General features: G+C 36.7%; 1 long non-coding RNA gene across 1 annotated transcript in view; it reads right to left on the reverse strand.

Moving 5' to 3' along the window:
• Window positions 1-1,555: 1,555 nt before the first annotated feature.
• LOC308191414 overlaps window positions 1,556-20,943 on the reverse strand; it is a 110,984-nt gene continuing 91,596 nt past the window's right edge. The window contains exon 5 of the long non-coding RNA XR_013947961.1: window positions 1,556-3,116. This is a non-coding gene — a long non-coding RNA (uncharacterized lncRNA). The remainder of the gene's footprint in view (window positions 3,117-20,943) is intronic.

Raw genomic sequence — 20,943 nt, forward strand, 5'->3', positions numbered from 1 at the left:
TTTGCTGTATTTGGCATTAGTAAGGTGTCAGCTGGAGTACTAGTGTCTGATTTTGCGTACAGTTCAAGAGGGATGTAGACCAGCTGAATAATGCATTGTGATTAGAACAAGGATTTCTAATTAGCACAAGGAAGATTACATCAGAGGACAGGAAAAAACTTCTAAGTGAAAGATCAGTGAAGCAATGGAATGCATTGCCTGGGCAAGATGAGTTTCCTTCACTGGAAGCTATTGAAATAGAAGTTAGACAAGAACCTGTCAGGATTGACATTGAAATATCAGACTTTTTCTGTGGGAATAAAAGGGGAAGAGATGGTCTCTTAAGATCTTCTCCAGGCCTCTTATCTATAATTTCTAAACTGGTCATCCAAATTTAGTGAAGAATCAAAGTCTATGAGACTGCATTGCTTAGCTGTATGCCTTGGAGATGAAAACCATGTTATTTCTCTCTGCTCCAGATGCAGTTGCTGTTCATATGTGAATCCTGCCTATTCTGCTAAAGTCCCAATGAGCTGGATTTGCCAAAATATTTCAGCTCACCCCCATGTCCCCTTACTTTAGAAGATTGAAAGTGCTCAAATGAGCATTTCTGCTAGCATGTTAAAGTGGAGGTAATAACATTTGAGAAAGGGGCACTGATGATCAGCTGGATGGCTAATATATGGCAACCTCCTTTATGGACATATCTGTTTGAATAGTCCACATCTGTATACACTGTTAATGATGGCTTCCAACTCTTATGTACACTTCAGCACATTGGTACAAAGTAATTTGGTGTTCCATAATGAAAAATGTACTTACTCTTTTCCAATAGTGGTTAAAATTTGCTTCATTTAAAATCAAACAGCAGTAAAGTATTACGACATTTAATGCATAAGAACTAGAATTAGAACTGATATATAAAAAAAATGCAGAACACATTTCTTTGGGTTTGCATGACAAAGTGAAACATTTCTTTCCAAAATTTAGAAGCGTAGGCTTCTTTTTTCTTGCTTATATTCTTTTAAAGTTCGTGTGAAGAAATTATATTTCCCAGCAGCTGGCATAGTCCTTTGAGAATTGGGAATTCAGGGTTCAATTCTAGATGCAGTAGTTGACCTAGTCTGGGATTTGGGCCAAGTGACCTAATATTTCTTTGCCTGTTCCACAGCTTTAAAATCTTCAATACACTTTATTCATTCAGAGAGAAGATGATAGGACTTATCTGAGAAAGCAGATGCTGCTTGTACTATTTTCCTTCTCAAACACAGCAGTAAGCACCACTCCTTACTGAAATCTTAATTTCAGTTCACCAGTGCCATCCACCATCTCCAGCTATGCTGCTACCCTAGTCTCCTAGATCACCACTAATGCATGTTTGTTATTTTTTAGGACCTTGTCCTCAATTAGATGAACATGAATAAAATTCCTTACACTGATTTTATCTGGTTCACCTTTTGGTTTCTGTGACCTCAAACTACCTGTCTGAACTTGGAAAAACAAAGGATAACTGAAAATAAGAGAGAGAAAATCAATGTAGGAAGCAGTGATACAACTGAGACCACGATAATACATACATTTTTACTGCTTTTATTATGATCAAAGTTGTTATTGAAATTATTAATAACACTTCAATACCATTACTCTTAACACCTATAACCAGACCTAGAAAACATACTATGTGACAGTAGCAATATAAGAACCTTTACTTATATTTTATTGATGTGACTTTGTTTGTTAAAAGATTGTCTTAAAATTGTTTCTACAGTAATAAATAACTGACTTTAGTTTCCTGAGTTTATTCATTTTATAAAATGTAACTCTAATCCCCATTAAACATAAATAAGCAAAATTATGTTGACAAAAATTATCTTAAACAAGACACATAGAATCAATTACATGACATACTGCAGATGTTTTATATTTACAGAATGGTCTATTCAACTTTATTGAGGTTAAGGACTATTTTTCTCAGGAACAAAGGTGGAACATTTTACTGGGTCCAGTGTTGTTCAACTTATTCATCAGTGACCTAGACAATGGAACAGAGTGTAACCTCAGCAAGTTTGCTGATGACACAAAGCTGTGAGGAGTGGCTGGTACCCCAGAGGGCTGTGCTGCCTTTCAGAGGGACCTGGACAGGCTGGAGGGTTGGGCAGAGAGGAACCTCATGAAGTTCAACAAAGGCAAGTGCTGGGTCCTGCACCTAGGGAGGAATAACACCAGGCACCAGTACAGGCTGGGGGCTGATCTGCTGGAGAGCAGCTCTGCAGAGAGGGACGTGGGAGTCTTGGTGGGCAGCAGGCTAGCCACAAGTCAGCATTGTGGCCTTGTGGCCAAGAAGGCCAACGGTATCCTGGGCTGCGTTTGGAAGAGTGTTGCCAGCAGGTCGAGGGAGGTGATCCTGCCCCTCTACTCAGCCCTGGTGAGGCCAGACATGGAGTATTGTGTCCAGTTCTGGGCTCCCCAGTACAAGAGGGACATGGAAGTACTGGAGCGAGTCCAGAGGAGGGCTACAAAGACGATGAGAGGACTGGAACACGTGTTGTACTAGGAAAGGGTTGTTAGGCATTGGAATAGGCTGCCCAGGGAAATGACTGAGTCACCATCCCTGGAGGTCTTTAAAAGACATTTAGATGTAGAGCTTAGTGATATGGTTTAGTGTAGGGCTTGTTAGTGTTAGGACAGAGGTTGGACTAGATGATCTTGGAGGTCTCTTCCAACCTAGGTGATTCATTCTGTGATTCTGTGACAGGCTGAGAGAGCTGGGTTTGTTTAGCCTGGAAAAGAGAAGACTGAGGGGAAACCTTATCAAAGTGTATAAATATCTGAGGGGAGGTTGCCAAGAGGATTGGGCTGATCTCTTTTCAGTTGTACCCAGCGACAGAACAAGAGGCAACGGGCACAAACTGAAGCACAGGAGGTTTCACCTGAATATGAGAGGGCATTTCTTTACTGTGAGGGTGACAGAGCACTGGAACAGGTTGCCCAGAGAGGTTGTGGAGTCTTCTTCTGGAAATATTCAAAACCTGCCTGGATGCCATCCTGCGCAATGTGCTCTAGGTGATCCTGCTCAGCAGGGGCACTGAACTAGATGATCTTCAGAGGTCCCTTTGAACTTCAGCCTTTCTGTGATTCTGTGAATAAAACTATGTTCCAGTAAATAGAGGTATGGAAAAGCCAAAAAAAAAAAAAATGTAAATCTCCCTTCTCTTTTACATTATGATGAAATCTTTATATGAATAGACTGCATCCAACATCCAAGCCTGGTAAAATTGTAACTATGAATGAAAAAACTGCACTTTTTCTGTTACAGTGAAAAATAACACTGAAGTATATTAACAGCTTTTCAGAATAACAGTGGCCAATGAATACATGCATTTAATATAATGCAAGTAAATGTTGACAGTGTTCATAATAATGAAAGTTTTCTAAAAACTCCCCACCTACAAGAACAAGTAGAATTTCTTGATTTTTTGGTGGTCCTTTAGGGACCAAGGAATTGGACTCGATGATCCTTGCAGGTCCCTTCCAACTCAGATACTTTATGACTCCATGATTCTTTTGCCAATACCTCCTGTGTTGTTTGGATATAAGGTTGGAAAATTAGTGGGTCATAATGCCATGTTCCCTGTTGTTATAAGCAACTAAAACCTGTTTATAAATGTTGCAAGGCTCATTATAGAACAGGTTAAAATTTCTCATCTCCTGTTTCTGTTTGAAGGCTGTTCCAGAACTCATTCTTCCTGTGATTAGAAATCTTCTAATTTCCATTTTAAAAGTATTTGTGACCATTTTACACATTTTTATTACTGTGCCAACAGTATCTTTTAGCTTAATAGCTCTTATTTCTCCCTGATGGTTTTCACCATATGTGCTTACAGATATTTGTGATTTTTCATACATATTATCTACACATTTGTTTTGCAGATATGCATAAAGGTTATTTTCCAAGTTCATTCTAGTTTAAATTCACAATTTTTGAACTGGATCCAGTATTACAGGGGAGAATTTTCTAGCACCTTATATAATGGCATCAACACTTCTCTATTTCTATCACTTTGCCTGAAGCACACTAGGATTATTTTTGCCTGCTTATAGTCATGTGACATTACTTGATTGAATAAGGATATTCAGGTCTTTTTTGCCTTTTGTTATTTCAAGTAGATGAAACCTTACTTTATAGAGGAATTTATTTTAGATCCTAGCTTTTGATGTTAAAATTACAACCCATCTCTTGTTCTTCTCTGGGACTACTGTGGTTACTGACAGAAGTGACAGTCATGAGTGATAGGCCTTAAGTAATGGCCCTTACTCAGATGTATGAGGTAATCAAAGTAACCAATGTGATGTCAGTGATGGAGGTGCCTCAGATAACCGAGATGACCTGTGCAACACAAATTGACCTCTCGCTGTGTTTTGAAGAACCACCTAGCACAAATATCTGTGTTTTTCATAGGTAGGCCCAGTTAGTTTATTAGCCATGTGCACAAACTCTTTTATATAGAATAAATAAAATTAGCCACAGAGTGGAACTTTGAGAAAATTTGTCACAAAGCTCATTCCATCCCAGAAGTTATTATAAGCAATATTTCTGTGTCTTTCAGCCATTCTAGTTTTGTTCATCTTCAGTTCTTCCAATAATGTCCATACTATTCCATGATAATTTCACATACCGTGCCATACAAAAGGTTTGTTTCCTCATCTTAAACATACCCTGAAAACTGGATTCATTTTGGGTCTTAAGTACAAAGCTGTATGCTATCTACATCTTTTAAATGTGTTGAGGAAGGATACATGCATACATCACCAATATCATCCCAAATGTTTTGTTTACAGACATGTTCAGGTGCCCTTAGTAGTTGCTGTTTGAGATCTCTGGTTTGAGATTATCAGCTAATTTAATTAGCTAGGATGTAAACATGTATGTTTCGGCTGATCAGATTTACTCCCTTTATAGTCACTGAGAGAAACTGACACACTTACGATGTTTAATCTCTGTGTAAACTAACTTTAAAATAGACCAGATGACTTATACCCTTACATCCCTCCATTGGCTATAAAGAGAGAATGACTAGCTAAGGTGTAGGTATCTCCATTTGTTTAAAGTTAGTAGTGGTGACTTACAGGATATTTAGGATCTCTCAGTCATCTAAATAGGATGAGTTTTCCTGCATTGTTCTTCTGCTCTTCTGAATTGTATCCTAAATTACACCAACCCAACCAGACAACCCAAGTGTCCTCAACCTCTCCACACAGGACATGCCTTCCAGCCCTCTTACCAGTTTAGTTGCCGTCTTCTGTATGCATTCAAGGATCTTAACATCCTTTTTATATTGTGGAGCCCAGAACTGCACAAAATACTCAACAAGAGTACTAAATGTAGCATTGTAATCCCCTCTTTTGACTGGGTGTTGAAGCACTGATTTAATGTACCTCAAAATGTAGTTTTCTGTTTTGGCTGCTAGGGCACACTGCTGACTCATATTGAGCCTACTGTCAACCAGGGAATAATTACAAAATTATGTCCACAGTTGATTCCATCCTTGTTTTATGGGCAGAACAGACCACCCTTACACATAACTCTCCCTTTATACTCAACTCACATACTAATAATATATAGGTTTATATGTGTAATTATGTACAACAAGAGAGGATTAGTTGATATCTCCAAATCAATGACAACGAAAGAGATGAAGATAGACCCTCACTCTTAATTAAATTTTGTAACTGTTGAAATTGACAGGTTTACATTAACAGAAGATGGGTATAGTAGATGAATGATTAGCTCTTCTGTCAATAACAACACATTATGTGATGTTTACCAAATAATTTTTCATTAAGTTTTACTGGGTAGTTAGAGGTAAATGAGAGAAAGTTTGGGAATTATAAAGAACAATTAAGGATTTTTATACAATAAAAGCTGAGGTTTTTCAAAGCTTGTAGAAAGAATTCAATAATAAATACTTGTAAATTGATCTTTGTAAATATATAAAATTAAGGTAAGACCTTCTTTAATATTGATTTCATAGCTTTTAGAACTTAACCTGTTTGATATTTTGGAGGTATATTTTTATAAGAGGACAAGAAAATAAAGAAAACAAACTGAAAGAGATATCCATGGGGCTGCTCATACACCTGTGAGTGCGGGGCATGAGAATCTTATAAAATATGCTGTATTATGTTCATAGGAACAAGATGGTAGCTGATACGGTTTTCAGACAGTTTTGAAATAGCTGATATTTTATTCCCCAATGTTCCATTTGTTCTAGAATTACATTTTCTAAGACAATCTTCTCCACTTCTCAGCCCTGTGAGTTGATCATACCCAATCTTTTGCACAGAAGTGGTGAATACCATTTTTTATTTTATATTTTATTTTATTTTATTTTATTTTATTTTATTTTATTTTATTTTATTTTATTTTATTTTATTTTATTTTATTTTATTTTATTTTATTTATTTTATTTTATTTTTATTTTTATTTTTATTTTATTTTAAAGTTTTTTACTTTGTATTCAGCTTACCTTGAATTTTCCAGAAGTGAAGTGGGTAAACTTGTTACACGCTGCATTCTTTGTATGGGAAGCTTTTCATGGCAGAAATATTTTACTTTATTGACACAGTGCATATTGTATGCAACACAGTATTATTATCCTTCTTTCTGCCTGTTGTTGTTTGTTTGTTTATTTTGTTGTTTGTTCTATAAAACATGAAGTGTTTTTTGGAACAGTGTAATTACTTAATTACTGTTGCATTCTTTTACACCAGCATAGAAAACTGCAATGTACATAGAGTAAATGAGTGTTATCTATTCTATATATATCTATATATATATCTATATGTTATCTACATAGAGATAATATCTTTTACTGACTTTAGAAATTTGAGTCAAAGACCTGACTTTTCTTTGAAACTGGAAAACCAAACAAGGAAACAGTTAAAACAAAAATAAAACACATTCTAGTCCTTGCTCAATACTAAATATACTATGTTACAGAATCAAATAAAATTTCTTGCTTGTCATTTTTGAAATGCAAATATTACATTTTAAATTATCTTTGAACTTGGGAATAGGTGCTGTTCCTGCAGGTGGGAAGGATCTAGGTATCACTGGAATGCTGAAGATGAAACTTTCCAGACATACTACTGTCAGGCAGATTAATATTTGACCTGAAACCTTCACAGTATTCATTTCACTTCCTGCAGACCCTGTAGTATCAATGATTATGTTGAGATATCTTAACCTGAGATGTCTGGCTGGTCTGTTGAAGTGAAAACTCTCTGGGAAAAAAAAGAAAATCAAAGCAGCTACTGTATCTTGCATGGAAAACAGATTTAAGGAAGGAAATTAAATAATTTATCTTGAAATTTTATCTTGATAGCTACATCAGAATAAGCATGGAAAACTTAGACATGATCAGAGATATAATGACCTCTGGGCTTCTTTAGTGTTTATTGCTCCACAAGAGCTTACTCAGGAAACACCAGAAACACTAAAATTTTTTCAACTCCAATAAAAAATGCAGTCTCTGTTTAAATTAGAAGGCAGAAAAAGACTGTGGTGTGCAACTACATATGCCCTGTTTCTTCTATAGAGTAGAAGAATTACACTATATTGAGAGATTTGCTTTTTTTTTTTTTTCCCCTATTTATTATGCAGTTATCACATTCTCAAGGGTTTTTCTTATTTCATAAGTCCAAAATTCAATGCCATATGTAGATACACCTTATATTTCATTTTCCATAATGAAGTATCAAAAATCTATAAAGGATGTCACATTAGGACCCTCCTTGGTTATGCTTGTACTTGCTAAAGACATTTTTGTGTAGCCTTCTTGGACCACAGAAGTTATGATTTTACATGTTAAAAAACATTTTGTATAATCTATGAATGTAGAAACTAAATAATGATAGACTAAATTCTTTCTGCCATGTGCTACTGTTATTTATTAGAGGTGGTGGAATTGTCTTTTTCTCCAAGATGTATTTAAGTCTGTCTTTCAAAAATTAGATCTCTACTTTAACGAAGATTTGTATTCAAGCAAATTCAGTTTGCCAGCAAAGCTGTTCTGGAATAAATTTTCTTTTCCTTTTTTTTTTTCACTTTTTGCTATTCAATTAAACAGATTACAGAACAGCAATGTAGAATAGGACCTGATAATAACTGAAAGCTAGTCCAAAATATGCTTTTGGACTCCTGTACTTATGTCCCTAACTTAAAAGCTTTAATACTTTCTTCACAGAAATGTTACAGTCTATTCAACTGATCTTTCAGCCATTTTACAAGAATTATCTTATACTGTACATATATACAGCCATACAAATGAGGTTAAAAATCTATATCTACTAAAAATAGTTAACTGCTCTAGGGCCCATTCTCTGACCAGCTGGCACAGTCTGGTTATGTCCATATTGTTGAACTCTCTTTACTTTTAGAGCAAGGTAGCTTCATCCAAAATGTTTATCAGGAGTGATCTTTATCTGGGTAACCCCGGAGTATGCCTGGAATCATCTGTGAGAGCTCCAGCTGACCAAAACTATGTGAAGGACTACTCTAGCAATAAAGAAAATGCAGATGACTGAGTCCCGGTGTCTGTGCCTGTGCTCTCACACTGCTTAGTAAGGAAATGTAGGTAAAAAGAATGATATTTGTGAGAAAAACTTTTGAATCTAACAAAGATTTCATTTAGACATGTTCAGAATTTCAACAGGGGTAAGAAATTGACTTTCCCTGCGGTGAGAACTGTGACTCTCCGTAAGTGATTTCAGCAAGTCTGAAATAAAATAATATCTGCTATTGTGTAAAGACTTTTAAAATTGTAGTTGATATGTCAGCATGCATTATGGCTGCCCCTAAAAATTGCTGCATGACGTTCCAAGCAGTGGAACAGATATAAAGATTTGTTTGATGAATCAGTTCTTAAATGTTTCTTGCTAGGAAACTATTTATTTTCAGTGGTCCATCCAATTTATATCCTCCAAACAGGACTTAATTATGAGGTAAATGGTGTATAGTCTTTATCCCAGAATGCACAAAGACAAGAGTTACTTGCATCACATCAAATAAATAAATAAACAAAATCCTGTATCCTGTATACAAACTATCCCTGTATCCCTGTATTTGTTCTAATAAAAGCCCAGGAGAGTAGAGGTGACTGATTAAGTTTAAAACCAGCCAGCTACAGGGGTAATGTCAACAGCTACGAACTACTAGAATACATCTAAATCTTAAAATATGGAAGATGAAAAAAAAAGAAAGTTTAAAAACTAGAAATGAATAAAAAGTGAGGTGATGAAGAACCCTGCAGCACCCCCTGCTAGACCAGTCTTTATTTTTGCTTGTCCTTAGGTTCAAATGAAATGACAGTGGGCATTGTACATGAGAAGCCTCTCTTCTCTCTCCCCCACTTCACACCTGTCTACAGCTGTGCCTGCCTCCAGTTTTGCTTAAAATGAATGCCACCAGTTTTATTCAAACTAAATAAAAGGATTCAGGCCCACATGTTTTCTCTCATTGACTGACAGAAAATTAAATACTCACTGGTGGGAATAGTCCTATTCTGACATGTGCAACAAAGGAGGTCTGATTATCTCGTGTTCGACTTAACAGAGGGGAATCCAAGAAGTAGCAAACTTTAGTACTTTGGACACAGAAAATTCTGTATAAGAAAGAAGAGGAATATCATAGCAAATAATCCTGATCTGGAGAGGTGACAAACTGTAGTTGCAGGTTTTCTCTTTTTAAGTGAATGTAATTTCATTTAAATTGTTTTCTAAATTTTTCAACATTGGTTGCCCAAATATAAATAATAAACCCACTTAGAAAAAAAACAAAACAAAACAAACAAAAAAAAACAGTCTTGAAATTATATCTCCCATAGCAATATAATAAAAAATATAATAAAAATACTCATGTTTAATCTGTCTCTCACCTCTAAACAGTACCCTGACTTTTGACTTTGTGCCATAGTTCTTTTGTTGCACTGAATTGTAAATGAAGGTGAAATTTGCTAACGTAATTAATCTAGGAGAAAAAAAAAAAAAGACCTATTTGGATGAGAACACTTAGTTACAAAATGTTCACAGAAAGAATTTCTTTTTTACTTTAAATATATGTATCTAAAAGGAATGAATCATTGGACAGCATGCACAAAAAATAGTTGCATACAGATCTTTTAGCAACATCCAGAATAATTGATGATATCAAGTATTTTTGATTTTTGTCTCTGTGGAAGAAAACAACCTTGTTGGCTGTGCCATAGAAACATAAAATAATATACCTGAAAATCAGGTGATGAATTTGGTTTAATTTAGGGAGCATCTAAATTTTGGTTGCTGAGATTTAACAATATGGAAGACTGTAAGTCGTTTTTTTTGTTTGTTTGTTTGTTGTTTGTTTTTTTTTTAATCAGTTCCCCCTAGAGACTCAAGATCAAATTTGCAGTGGCCTGTGTCATCTCAGGTACATAAGCAACAGGGAGGAAAGAAAATAACCACATGCAAAGACAGAAAAATCTCACAAGTAGTAAAACTTTAATCTGTATTCAATTTTATGCACGATTCAGCTAAGAGACTTAGTATGACAAGTACTACAGGTTAGGACAAGCTGACTGCATCAGTCCATCTAATAAACAATAGACCATAATGAGCTGAAGACCAAAATTAAACAATTTGTAAACTTCATGGGACTAACTCTGTTTCTGAGAAGAGTCCTTAATTAACCGTGTACATATTTTTGACTGCCTCTCCTTTTAAGCAATATAAGATTGCATACTTGTTCTCTCTCTTTCCTCTCATTTTACACACACAAGCATGCATGCAGTGTGAGCCAAGGCACATGAAAGTTGTCTGGGCGATTGCAAAGGCTTTTTCAGATTAAATGACTATTCCTAGATCAATGTGTTTTTTTCTTGTGGATCCCTTTTACATTGGCTTTTTCATCCTCTTTTATTAATTGAATGATGACAGGCCAATGGGGCAATCTTTGCATGTGAAATTGATTAAGTGAAGCAGTGCAAAGAAGGAAAATAGTAACTAAGGAAGAAACAAAGTTCATAATTATGAACTAGTGCTCTGTTGCAGAGCTTTAAGGACTGAATGGAACACACATTGGAATATGATTGTAGTTATAAACTGAGGAAAGAATTTTTAAATCAAATTGTAGAGGAATAAAAGTCTATGTAAAAAGATACTCTTGCAGTTTCATAGAAGAATTTTTGCCTAATCCAAGAAAGACCCTACACAGAAATCCAAGTGAAAATTCACAACACTCAAGACAGGAATTACTTTAAAGAAGTCTTCCCATGCAAAATGGCTATTTGGAATTACGTCACTGGAAGTCCATGGTCATAGCAAAAGTACATCAAAACTCAGACAGGTTGTCCCACTGTGGAGAAGTAATAGACATCTAATCACACAGCCTTTAAACAACCTTCCTCTGTCCGCTTCACACTGCAGCTTTTACAAACTGCACTTCTGCCCCCTAAAACCTACATTCAGTGTGCAAGGGCACCAAGCTGTAATCAAGGTTCACCCCACTGCTTGACTGCTGCTCCCTGGAACCCATAGGAATCTTCTTGGCAATAGTAAGGGACCAGACCCACCAGTTCAGTATTCTCTGAGTATTCATGTGGCTAAAGATTTTAAAATAATGTAAGTAGGTTCAGTTCATGAGCTCAAGGGAAACTGCAAAAGGCTAGACTATATCAAATAAAATGCGGTGATATTATGATTTAAAACATTGTTTGATACCCACATAAAATTAAAAAGTATTCTTGGCCCTGTCCGTAATAAGTGGAAGTTTGTGTAATACGCCTTACCTTAGAATTAGATTCTTCACTGGACAAAAGCTTTTAGATATTGAAATAGCAATATATTCAATCTCTTAAATGTGGTTGACAGATAAAAAACGTACAGAGGGTTATCATGAAAGACACTGGCTTTAGATGCGTAGTAACTTCTGTTACAAGGTGGGGGTTTTTTTGGCACCTTTCTGAATAACAGCTTTATAAAAACTACATTAAAGAAATCAGACATATGAAAAATATCTGAAGATTTATAACAAAAAAATCGTATAGCCTCAGCAACACCTCTTCCAATCTTGTAATAAAATTTTGCTGATTAATCATTCACTGAAAAATGTGGCTGGAACATATCCATTCTAAGATTCCTACTTCAAAAGAAAAAGAAATTAAAAATTTAAATAAAATGTATATATAAATTTTGAAATAAAATATTATAGCACATGCAATGGAAGAAGAAAAGCTTGGATTTTGAAGTCATACATAGGTCAAAAAAAGATATCAGAAATCTCCATAATAGTTTATTTTTACAGAATAAATTGTTTTCAGATTTTCTTTATTGATTTCCACAGATGAAAGGTGTCAAAAAGCTTAGATGGAAAGATACCAGATTAGTGTCTGGGGTGGGGGAAGAATCAGAGTCTTCTGAATCGGTGCCCAAAAAATTGCTAAAAGACATCATATTGGTCCCAAAACCAAAAACACAGCTTTTCAGCTGCTACTCCACAAGTTCTACATGTGCCATATTGGCCAGGAAACAAAACAGTTTCTCAGCTGTTATTCCAATTCTCCATACTAAGCACATACAAAAGAAATGTAAATAATATTTTTTTTTTCAGTGCTGAATTAGTGCAATTGAGGAAAAAACACTTAGGAGTAAAAGTGTAAAGACCTAAAAGAAAGTGGGCACATGATTAGGAGCAACTCTTTGGAAACGTATGATCCCATCACCAACTTTTTCCATTATAGACTGTGTATTGCAAGGATTAATTAAAAACTGAGCGGTAGATGTTTCTGGTGCAATTAGGAGCTTACACTGTTGATGGAACAAGAGAGATCAGAATAGTTCAAAAGCGAAGAGTGAAGACGACTGAGGAGAAAAGTGCCCCAGATTGAAATGAGCCATGGAACTGTGGGGATGGAGAAAACAGGAGAATATGCTCTGTCTTGCCACTGTCGCTCCAGGCCCTTTCTCCTAGGCACAGCATTTTCAGAACAGATGCAAATTTAGAAGAAAATGTAAACATAACATAAAAAGGGACACTGGACTTTGGAGAATTACTTTAGACAACGAACAAAGGGAAGAACCACTGTTCCTGTGCAACCTCAGCCTACGTTTTCTTGAACATTTGTGTGGCCTTAATGGAGTGTACTTTCCAAAATGAGCAGGGCTGTTATTTACTCTCTTGGATGTTTTTCTCCCTTCTCAGCTCCTGTCATCATAACCTACACCATTCTTTGCATTGGCAAGACACTTTCTGAACTCTTACATAAACAATTATGTATCATAGTCCAACGTTTGCTCATAGTTATCCTTTTTTTTTTTCTTTTTTTTTCCTGCCCTTTTTTTTTTTTTGGTAGGTTGGTAAGAGTTGGTAAGTTAGTTCAGCTCAGAACTGGTGAGAGATGGCTGTATCTGGCCAGGACCAAGAAGAAGAGGAGAAAGGGAGACAGAAGCCCAAACTCCTTGTTTCAGAGAACATGAGCTGTTAGATTAGATCACCATGACTCTTGAAGTTGCAGTCTTACTACACCAATATAAAAGGGTTCAGTTCAAATCCTTACTTCTCCAGACAGAGGACAGACTGACAGTAGGTTTGAGCATTGTCTTGGATTCAACTTTGAGCATGTATCACCTAAAGGCTGTGCTATGAAAATTTACTTTTCCAGTGATTAGAGACACCTTAAAGCTATTAACTTCTGCAAGTCTACTTATAGGCTGGTCTCAAAGTGCATCTAATAAGGAGTTTAGTAACAATAGCTGGAATGTGAATTTAAAGTCTAATCTATTTTAAATCTATAAGGAGCCTACGTTTCATAGAAAAATATCATTAGTAATAGGTTATGTTATGTATATTAACCTGTATATTATTAAAGGACATTAATATATAAAAGTGTTCTTGCAGGATATTGATATTAATACTTATTCAATTACAACAAAACTGCTTTCAATATGATAGTCAAAGTGAAATTAAGTGATATTGTCAAAAGATTTAACATATTTTGGCAGAAAATTAGAAAATCTTATGTGCATGTGTGTTACTGATATGAGAAGTCCAAATTTTGAATGTATTTTTGAAAGTATCAGGTGATATTACCTCTCCTGACAAACCTTGCTGAATTATTCTGGCCTTTCTTCTTCTTCATTTTTATGAAATCCTCAATCATGTTACGAACAGCAGAACTATGCTTCGTCCATCAGCAAATAATTAAACTTAGAGGCAGTTAGATGGGAAGACATGTTAAAACTTATTCTATATTTGTTCTGTGTCTTGTTGGCTTGATGGATAGTAAGAGATGAGCTTCTCTCTGCTTTTTAGTTGGGACATCACTTATTTTAAGAAAAAGAAGATAGAGACCTTCCAGTGAACTAGCAATCTTGGAAATACCTTTGATGGCCAGTGAAAGTCTACAGCGAAAGACATTTCATAAGATTAGGAGGAATTCAAATGTATTACTCTGCTGTGTTCAAGACTCAGTGTGTTCTACCCAACCTCTATTTTAAATGCAACATAAAATAAAGGAATATCAGCTAAAGGAATAGTAAGCCATAGAGAAGAGATTAATTGGTGTCAGGTAGGGACTCATAAAGGACCAGCTGATGCTAGAAGAATTAGGCTGCAGGAAACATTTTATAGTTGTCTTTCCCTCTGAAAGCATGGTATTGTTGTTCAACAGACTAGTGCCTTTCCTTCTGTCATCCTCTATGAAGATTTTAGCTGGGGAAAAAGTGGATAATTAGCATTCCATTTGGATGCCTGCAGACCAGCAGTCTAGAATATTAAATAGCTTTGCAAAACAGGAATTGTTTGAAGCGATTCACAATCCTTTATCTAAGGTATCTGAAATGCAGGCTTATATATTTCTTTTAAAAAAAGTCTTTGCTCATAACCCCACATCTGCTTTTGACATTTGAAACTAATCCCCTTGATATTTGACAACAAATTCCTAAACTGGATGTGTGGAGGGAGGAGATGATAAAAGTGCTTCTGCACATGTTATAACAAGTATCCCATGTCATTTGGGATCTATCTGAGCACCGTGCTGAAGGTATGGAAATACAGGATATTAGTAATGCCAAGAATCAAACGTGCTGACAATAACAGATTTCCTTGTCTGATTCCATGTTTATGGATGGGCACAATGCTCCCTTTAAAGCATTCATCATTGTATTTAAAGATTTTTTTCTAACTATTTTTCTCACCAGATGTAAGGCATACACATTTCCTCACTTATTCATGCATTATTATATCTCCTACATCAAAAACTTTATTCTGGTATTAAACAGTGAATTGTATGGGCCATAAAAAAATATACAATGTTTCTTGGAAGTATTGATCTTGGAAAGCAGAAAATATCAGGAAATGGATCTCAAGGACAAATTAAGCAAACAGCTGCCTAGTGTGCCTACTGCAAGGTGGTTGCCCAAATAATGCGGTGGAGAACTGCTAGCAGAGGCTCCTTTATATCTACTCTGTAGAAGTGAATCACAACTGAGGAACAGAAAAAAAAAAAAGTAGAAACTAGAATAAAACTAGAATAGCTGTCTTCCTTGCTTTTCTTCCTAAAAGTGTGATGATGATCCAGGTGGCTGTTTTGGAGGTAGGCAGAAGGCACTTATGATCAGCAACTGCAGCTTTCTCTGCCTTTCTCCTGCCTGTCCACCCAGGCCTTGAAGGGATCAGTTGCAGCAGGACCAGGTGAGTGACCAAGTCCTTTACAACATAGTGCTTAGCAGGTACCAATGAGCATCATGGACAGAAGAAAATTTTGCCCTCCATATTTTTCTAAACTTCAGTTCACATACAGAAATTACTTTGGTCTGTAAAGCGTGCCCAACTTTCATTCATGAACAGCACTCGAAAAGATGATGTTATTTCTTTCTTTCCCTTTCTTTCATATAGTCAGGATTTCCTCTCCTAGTCCTTTTTTACCTCCAAAACCCTGGAGCCTGTGCAGACACCTCTCAGCATTACTTGTGCCAAGGTTCTGAGGACACCACCAGCCCCCAGTGGCCCTCACCAGCCCCCGGGCTAACCCCCACTCTGCCCACAGCCCAAGACTTCATTTCAGACCCTGGTGCCATCAGCCCCCACCACTGTGAGACTGCATCAAGGCCAGTCTCAAGCAGTTCTTCTCTGCCTGACCATAGACTCCACCAAGCTAGGCCCACCTGCAGGCCCACATGATCAGGGGAGACCTTATTGCTCTCTACAACTACCTGAAAAGGAAGTTGTGGGGACCTGGGGCCAGCCTCTTCTCGCAGATAACTAGTAATAGGACTAGTGATAGGGATAACTAGTGATAGGAACTGCCTCAAGTTGCACCAGGGGAGGTTCAGGTTGGAAATTAGGAGACATTATTTCTCAGAAAGAGTAGTCAGGCATTGGTAGGGGTTGCCAAGGGAGGTGGTGGAGTCACCATCCCTGGGGATGTTCAAGGAAAAGTTGGACGTGGTGCTTAGGGACATAGTTTAGTGGGTGACATTGGTTGGACCAGATGATCTTGGAGGTCTTTTCAAACCTTAATATTTCTACAGTTCCATGACTCTATGGTGACCTGGCATTAGCCTGTCCTTGTCCCCAGGGTGCCTGCTGCCTGGTGCTGGAATTGCCCCAGTAGCCCTGGCTGCCGTGCTCCAGGCCAAGGCAATGGGTGGTCCCTATCTGCCAGGCCCTGCTCTGACATCCCCAGGTAGCCCCCTCTTCTCAGATCTATGAATGAGCCACTCCATACTATGCCCTGACAATTCTTAAATAATCTGGAAAAAAATATTCATTTTCCTAATACCTGCAGATTTTTCTGTCAAGAAACATTGATGTGTGCAGCAGAACAATAAAAATCCCACAGTAGTCTGCATTCATCCATCTGAAGGTCAAACTTGGAAAGAAACACTTGTGTCACAAAAATTACTATATCCTTTTTGGTGTCTTGGCTAAATGTACAAACATCCAAGATTAACAACCCTCCGTTTCTTTTGCTGTAGTAGTAGGAAGATTTTCCTTTTATTTCTGATGGAGAACATCATAAAAGAGAAAAACAGTTATCCCTCACATTGTTACAAAATTCAGGTAACCAGGTGCCCTACACATTCACAAAGGAACCCAGGATGGCTTCTTAACCCTGTTAGCAAATGATCTACTGTTATCCTTGTACTACTTGAATTCAGTCTTTGGGGAGATGATGTAACATAACCTTTTGGGAGCCATGTCCATATAGGTGAAGGATAAAAACAAAAACCTAACGTGGATTTACTAAGGGCAAATCATGCTTGACCATTCTAATTGACTTCTTTAATGAGACAGACAGCTATGTAGATGAAAGGAGAGCAATAGATTTTTTTTATTATTTATTTATTTATTTATTTATTATGGGGGTAAGATACAACCAGGATATTTGAATCTGTAAGTGGTCAGAAAACCACCTAGATCTCCAGTCTCAAAGGATTGTGATCAATGCTATGAAGTACAAATGGCAACAAGTTTCTTCAGGGTCAATACTGAGGCCTTAATTAGTGAAGATGTTAATTCCTTAACATCTTCATTAGTGACCTGGGCAATGGGATGGAGTGCACCCTCAGCAAGCTCAGTGTTGTAGGAGAAACAGAATATTCTGGAGAGTGGAACCACAATTCAGAAAGACCCCAGAGGCTGGAGAATGGACTGACATGAACCTTATGAAGTTCAACCAATGTAAGTGCAAAGTCCTGCATCTGGAACAGAATAACTCCATGCAACAGTACAGTCTGGGAAACAGCCACCTACAAAGCAGCTTTGTAGAAAAGAGCCTGAGCTCTTTATCCTATTCAATACTTGTGAGAGAGTATCTGCAATACTACACACAGTTTTGGGCTGCTGGCTACAAGGAAGACATAAGCATACTGGAGTGACTGAATTCAGTGAAAGATGTGAGTGGCTGATGAGAGAACTGGTTTTGTTGAGCCCAGAAAAAAAGGCTAAGAATGGATCATTTTCCTGCCTTAAACTGTCGAAGGGCTGCTATAGAAGAGATGGAGTCAGAATCTTCTTGAGATGCACAATTGAAGTAGGAAAGGAAGGGATGGGAAAACAAGGAAAATTCTTTTGGGGTACTAAGAAAAGAAAGTGGATTTTTATGTCCAAGCTAGTCAACCCATGCCCACTGTACAGAAAACAAATAAATAAATAAATAAATAAAAACACAGTTCAGTTGACCTGCTGGGGACATCTGATTGAAGAGGAACTAACGTCTATAAGAAGTCCCTGTCCTTCACCATTGATAATGAAGGAGTCTAGACAGCGGTAGGCAAGTAGGATGCAGAAGTTGGTATTTGGTTAATTGCCTTACATGACAGAAACTAGCCCCTGTTCATACAATAGTGGTATGGCTGTAGATGTTAGAATAGTTGGAGCTATGGCCCTGCAATGCTTGTGAAACAGATGGTGGCTACCTTGTCCATTCCATCAGCAGCCACAGTCTTCCTTAGGTTTCTTTGGTCCAGCTCTGCTACCTCCACTCTTAGACTTATTGAAACCACCAGCTTTGGATAACTCTTTAAAGCTCTCTCTAGAGTCTCTGGGCTTCAAAACCTTTTCACATTACACTCTACATTTCACCCTACACCTGTTTTTAAGACAAAGAATGAAACTCTACTACTTTTTCCAGCTCTTAGAGAAGGACAGAGGCTAGTGCAAGAGGGAAAGGTTTGTGCTTTGTTTGTTTGTTTGTTTATAGTTTTTGTGTTTATGTTGTTGTTGTTTTTAATTCTATCTGGACATTGCTAACATTTTTAGTTGAGCTGAAAGGAAATGTGTCTTATAATAATTGTTTACAAAGATACAGTCACAGCTGCCTACAGCCATGGACTTGCCATCTCCAGTCTTCTTTTTATATATAAATGAAAATAAATAAAGACGAATAACTTGTAAAGAAGGAAGTGAAGAGCTAGAGGACCTGTCTCATTTCAGGTTCACAAACAGACTTTATACTGTCTAGACAAGTAGAAAATGTATATTCACCTTTCCTTTTTCCTTCTCTAACATCCATGTTTGGAGAGGGACATCCTGACTTTTTTTTTTTCTGTGTGAAGTATGAAAACACTGCACAGAGCTTTTTGAAGGAGGCTAGAAGCAGGCTTTTTATCATTCAGAGCTCCCGAAAGGACCATTTGAACATAGTCTTCCTATCCAGAGAGGAAATAACCATGTCTGTGACTCAAATGGTCTCTGATTTCCAATCATTTTCCAGCATGGTAAACTATGACTCAGTTTCCATTTATAAAGTGAAATGGGTGCTTAAATAATCAACTGTAACAAGCCAGAAGTAGGAAATGAACCATCCTTCAAAACAATTCTGCTGTGTTTAGTTTGGACTTCATTCCATTGTTAAAGGATTTCCTTATGTGCAAGGTGTTAGAGATTGGCAGACTGAAGCCATTCTCGACACAATTGTTTCATTTCATACTGTGTGTGAATATATGATAACTATCAATATAAGTTCAAAAGATATCTGCTACTGATACCAGCTCTTCCAGTGCTTTAGAGGACTAAGAATTTCAGGGGCAGTGGAAGGCCATTACAATTCAATACAATTCATACCTCCTAAATTGCTCTAGTTTTCATTAAGTGCAAAAGCAGCCTGGCTTATTTAGCTTGGTTAACCCGAGGGCAATTTTGAAACTTATTTCTTACTGGAAAATATATCTTCAGCAAATATCATTATCTTCTGATTTCTCAACTGCAAGGGTAGATGAGGCTCAGCAAGGTAATATTAATGTTGGGACTTGTGTCTCTGAAGAATGTTCAAGACTTCAGATGGTTCAGGTAGAATGGAAATACATCCTTTGGGGTTAAAGTTAGATATCTAGTCATAAAGGGGGTGAAAAAATACACTTAGACACATTGCCTAAAAGCTGGTTCCTCATGTTCCCAGGAGGGAAACTTGGCTACCTCTTCTCAGCAATCTGTATGTACAAAAGATTGTCATTGGCTGCTGAATAAAATGGCTCATATGAAACTTGGTCAACGTGCACAGTGATAGAATCAAATTTGTTTCTTTGTACCCCCACTCTCCCACTCAGTCTTATTTATACATCAACACAAAACAGTGTTGGATGCTGAGCAAAATCTTGGATCTGGAAATCTCCAAATTTAGAATCTGAACTGGGACAAAAATTCAAATTTATGATCTAGCTCATATGTCTTTAAAGTTCAAAACAATACTGTTCCCTGTAATCTCCCCCAGATTACTGAAGTGCCTCAAAAGTGAAGTGCTGCCAACCTAATAAGAAAGGTTTGGAAAATAATGGATTTGTCCTAAAAAACATTCGAGCTGTTTTTGTTGTTGCTGTTGTTGTTTTGGTTTTGTTTCTTGAAGGAATGTTGCATTTTTTTCTCTTTCCTCTCTGGTTTCTGAGTAATTTGCATTTCTTATTTCACAATTTCAGGCAATTCAGCCTCTAGGGTGTCAAAAACATCTTTTTAAACAAAAGTTGAAATTCTTCAACTTTTTCTTAATTTTAGCATCTGGGGTTTCAAGAAAAATAACAAATATCCTGAGAGTTGGCAAGTCTAAATTGGAAAATGGAATTTTGATATTCAGCCTCATTTCTTCTGTTAGTATTTGTTCCACAAACTTATTTGCAAAGACAATATTATTCTACATCATAGCCTGAACTCTGGATGAAAGACAAGCCAGGTGTTTTATAAAACAGCCCACACATTAAAATAATACAGATATGAAGAGAGTCCATTCCACCTTCACTTAAAATTATCATTTTATTATTACATAAATTATCATATTATTATTCCTTAAAAAAAGGATATCCAATCTTTTAAAATATCTATCTTATATGTCACTTTATTTTAAAAATGTTAGCCAATTATGATATATTCAGGAACATTAGCTGAAGGATTCTATCTTCACACATGTGAATGAACTCAGCTTTGTCAGTAATAATAAT

The sequence above is a fragment of the Anser brachyrhynchus genome, assembly GCF_964034855.1.
Source record: "Anser brachyrhynchus genome assembly, chromosome: 3".
Classification (NCBI taxonomy): Eukaryota; Metazoa; Chordata; class Aves; order Anseriformes; family Anatidae; genus Anser; species Anser brachyrhynchus.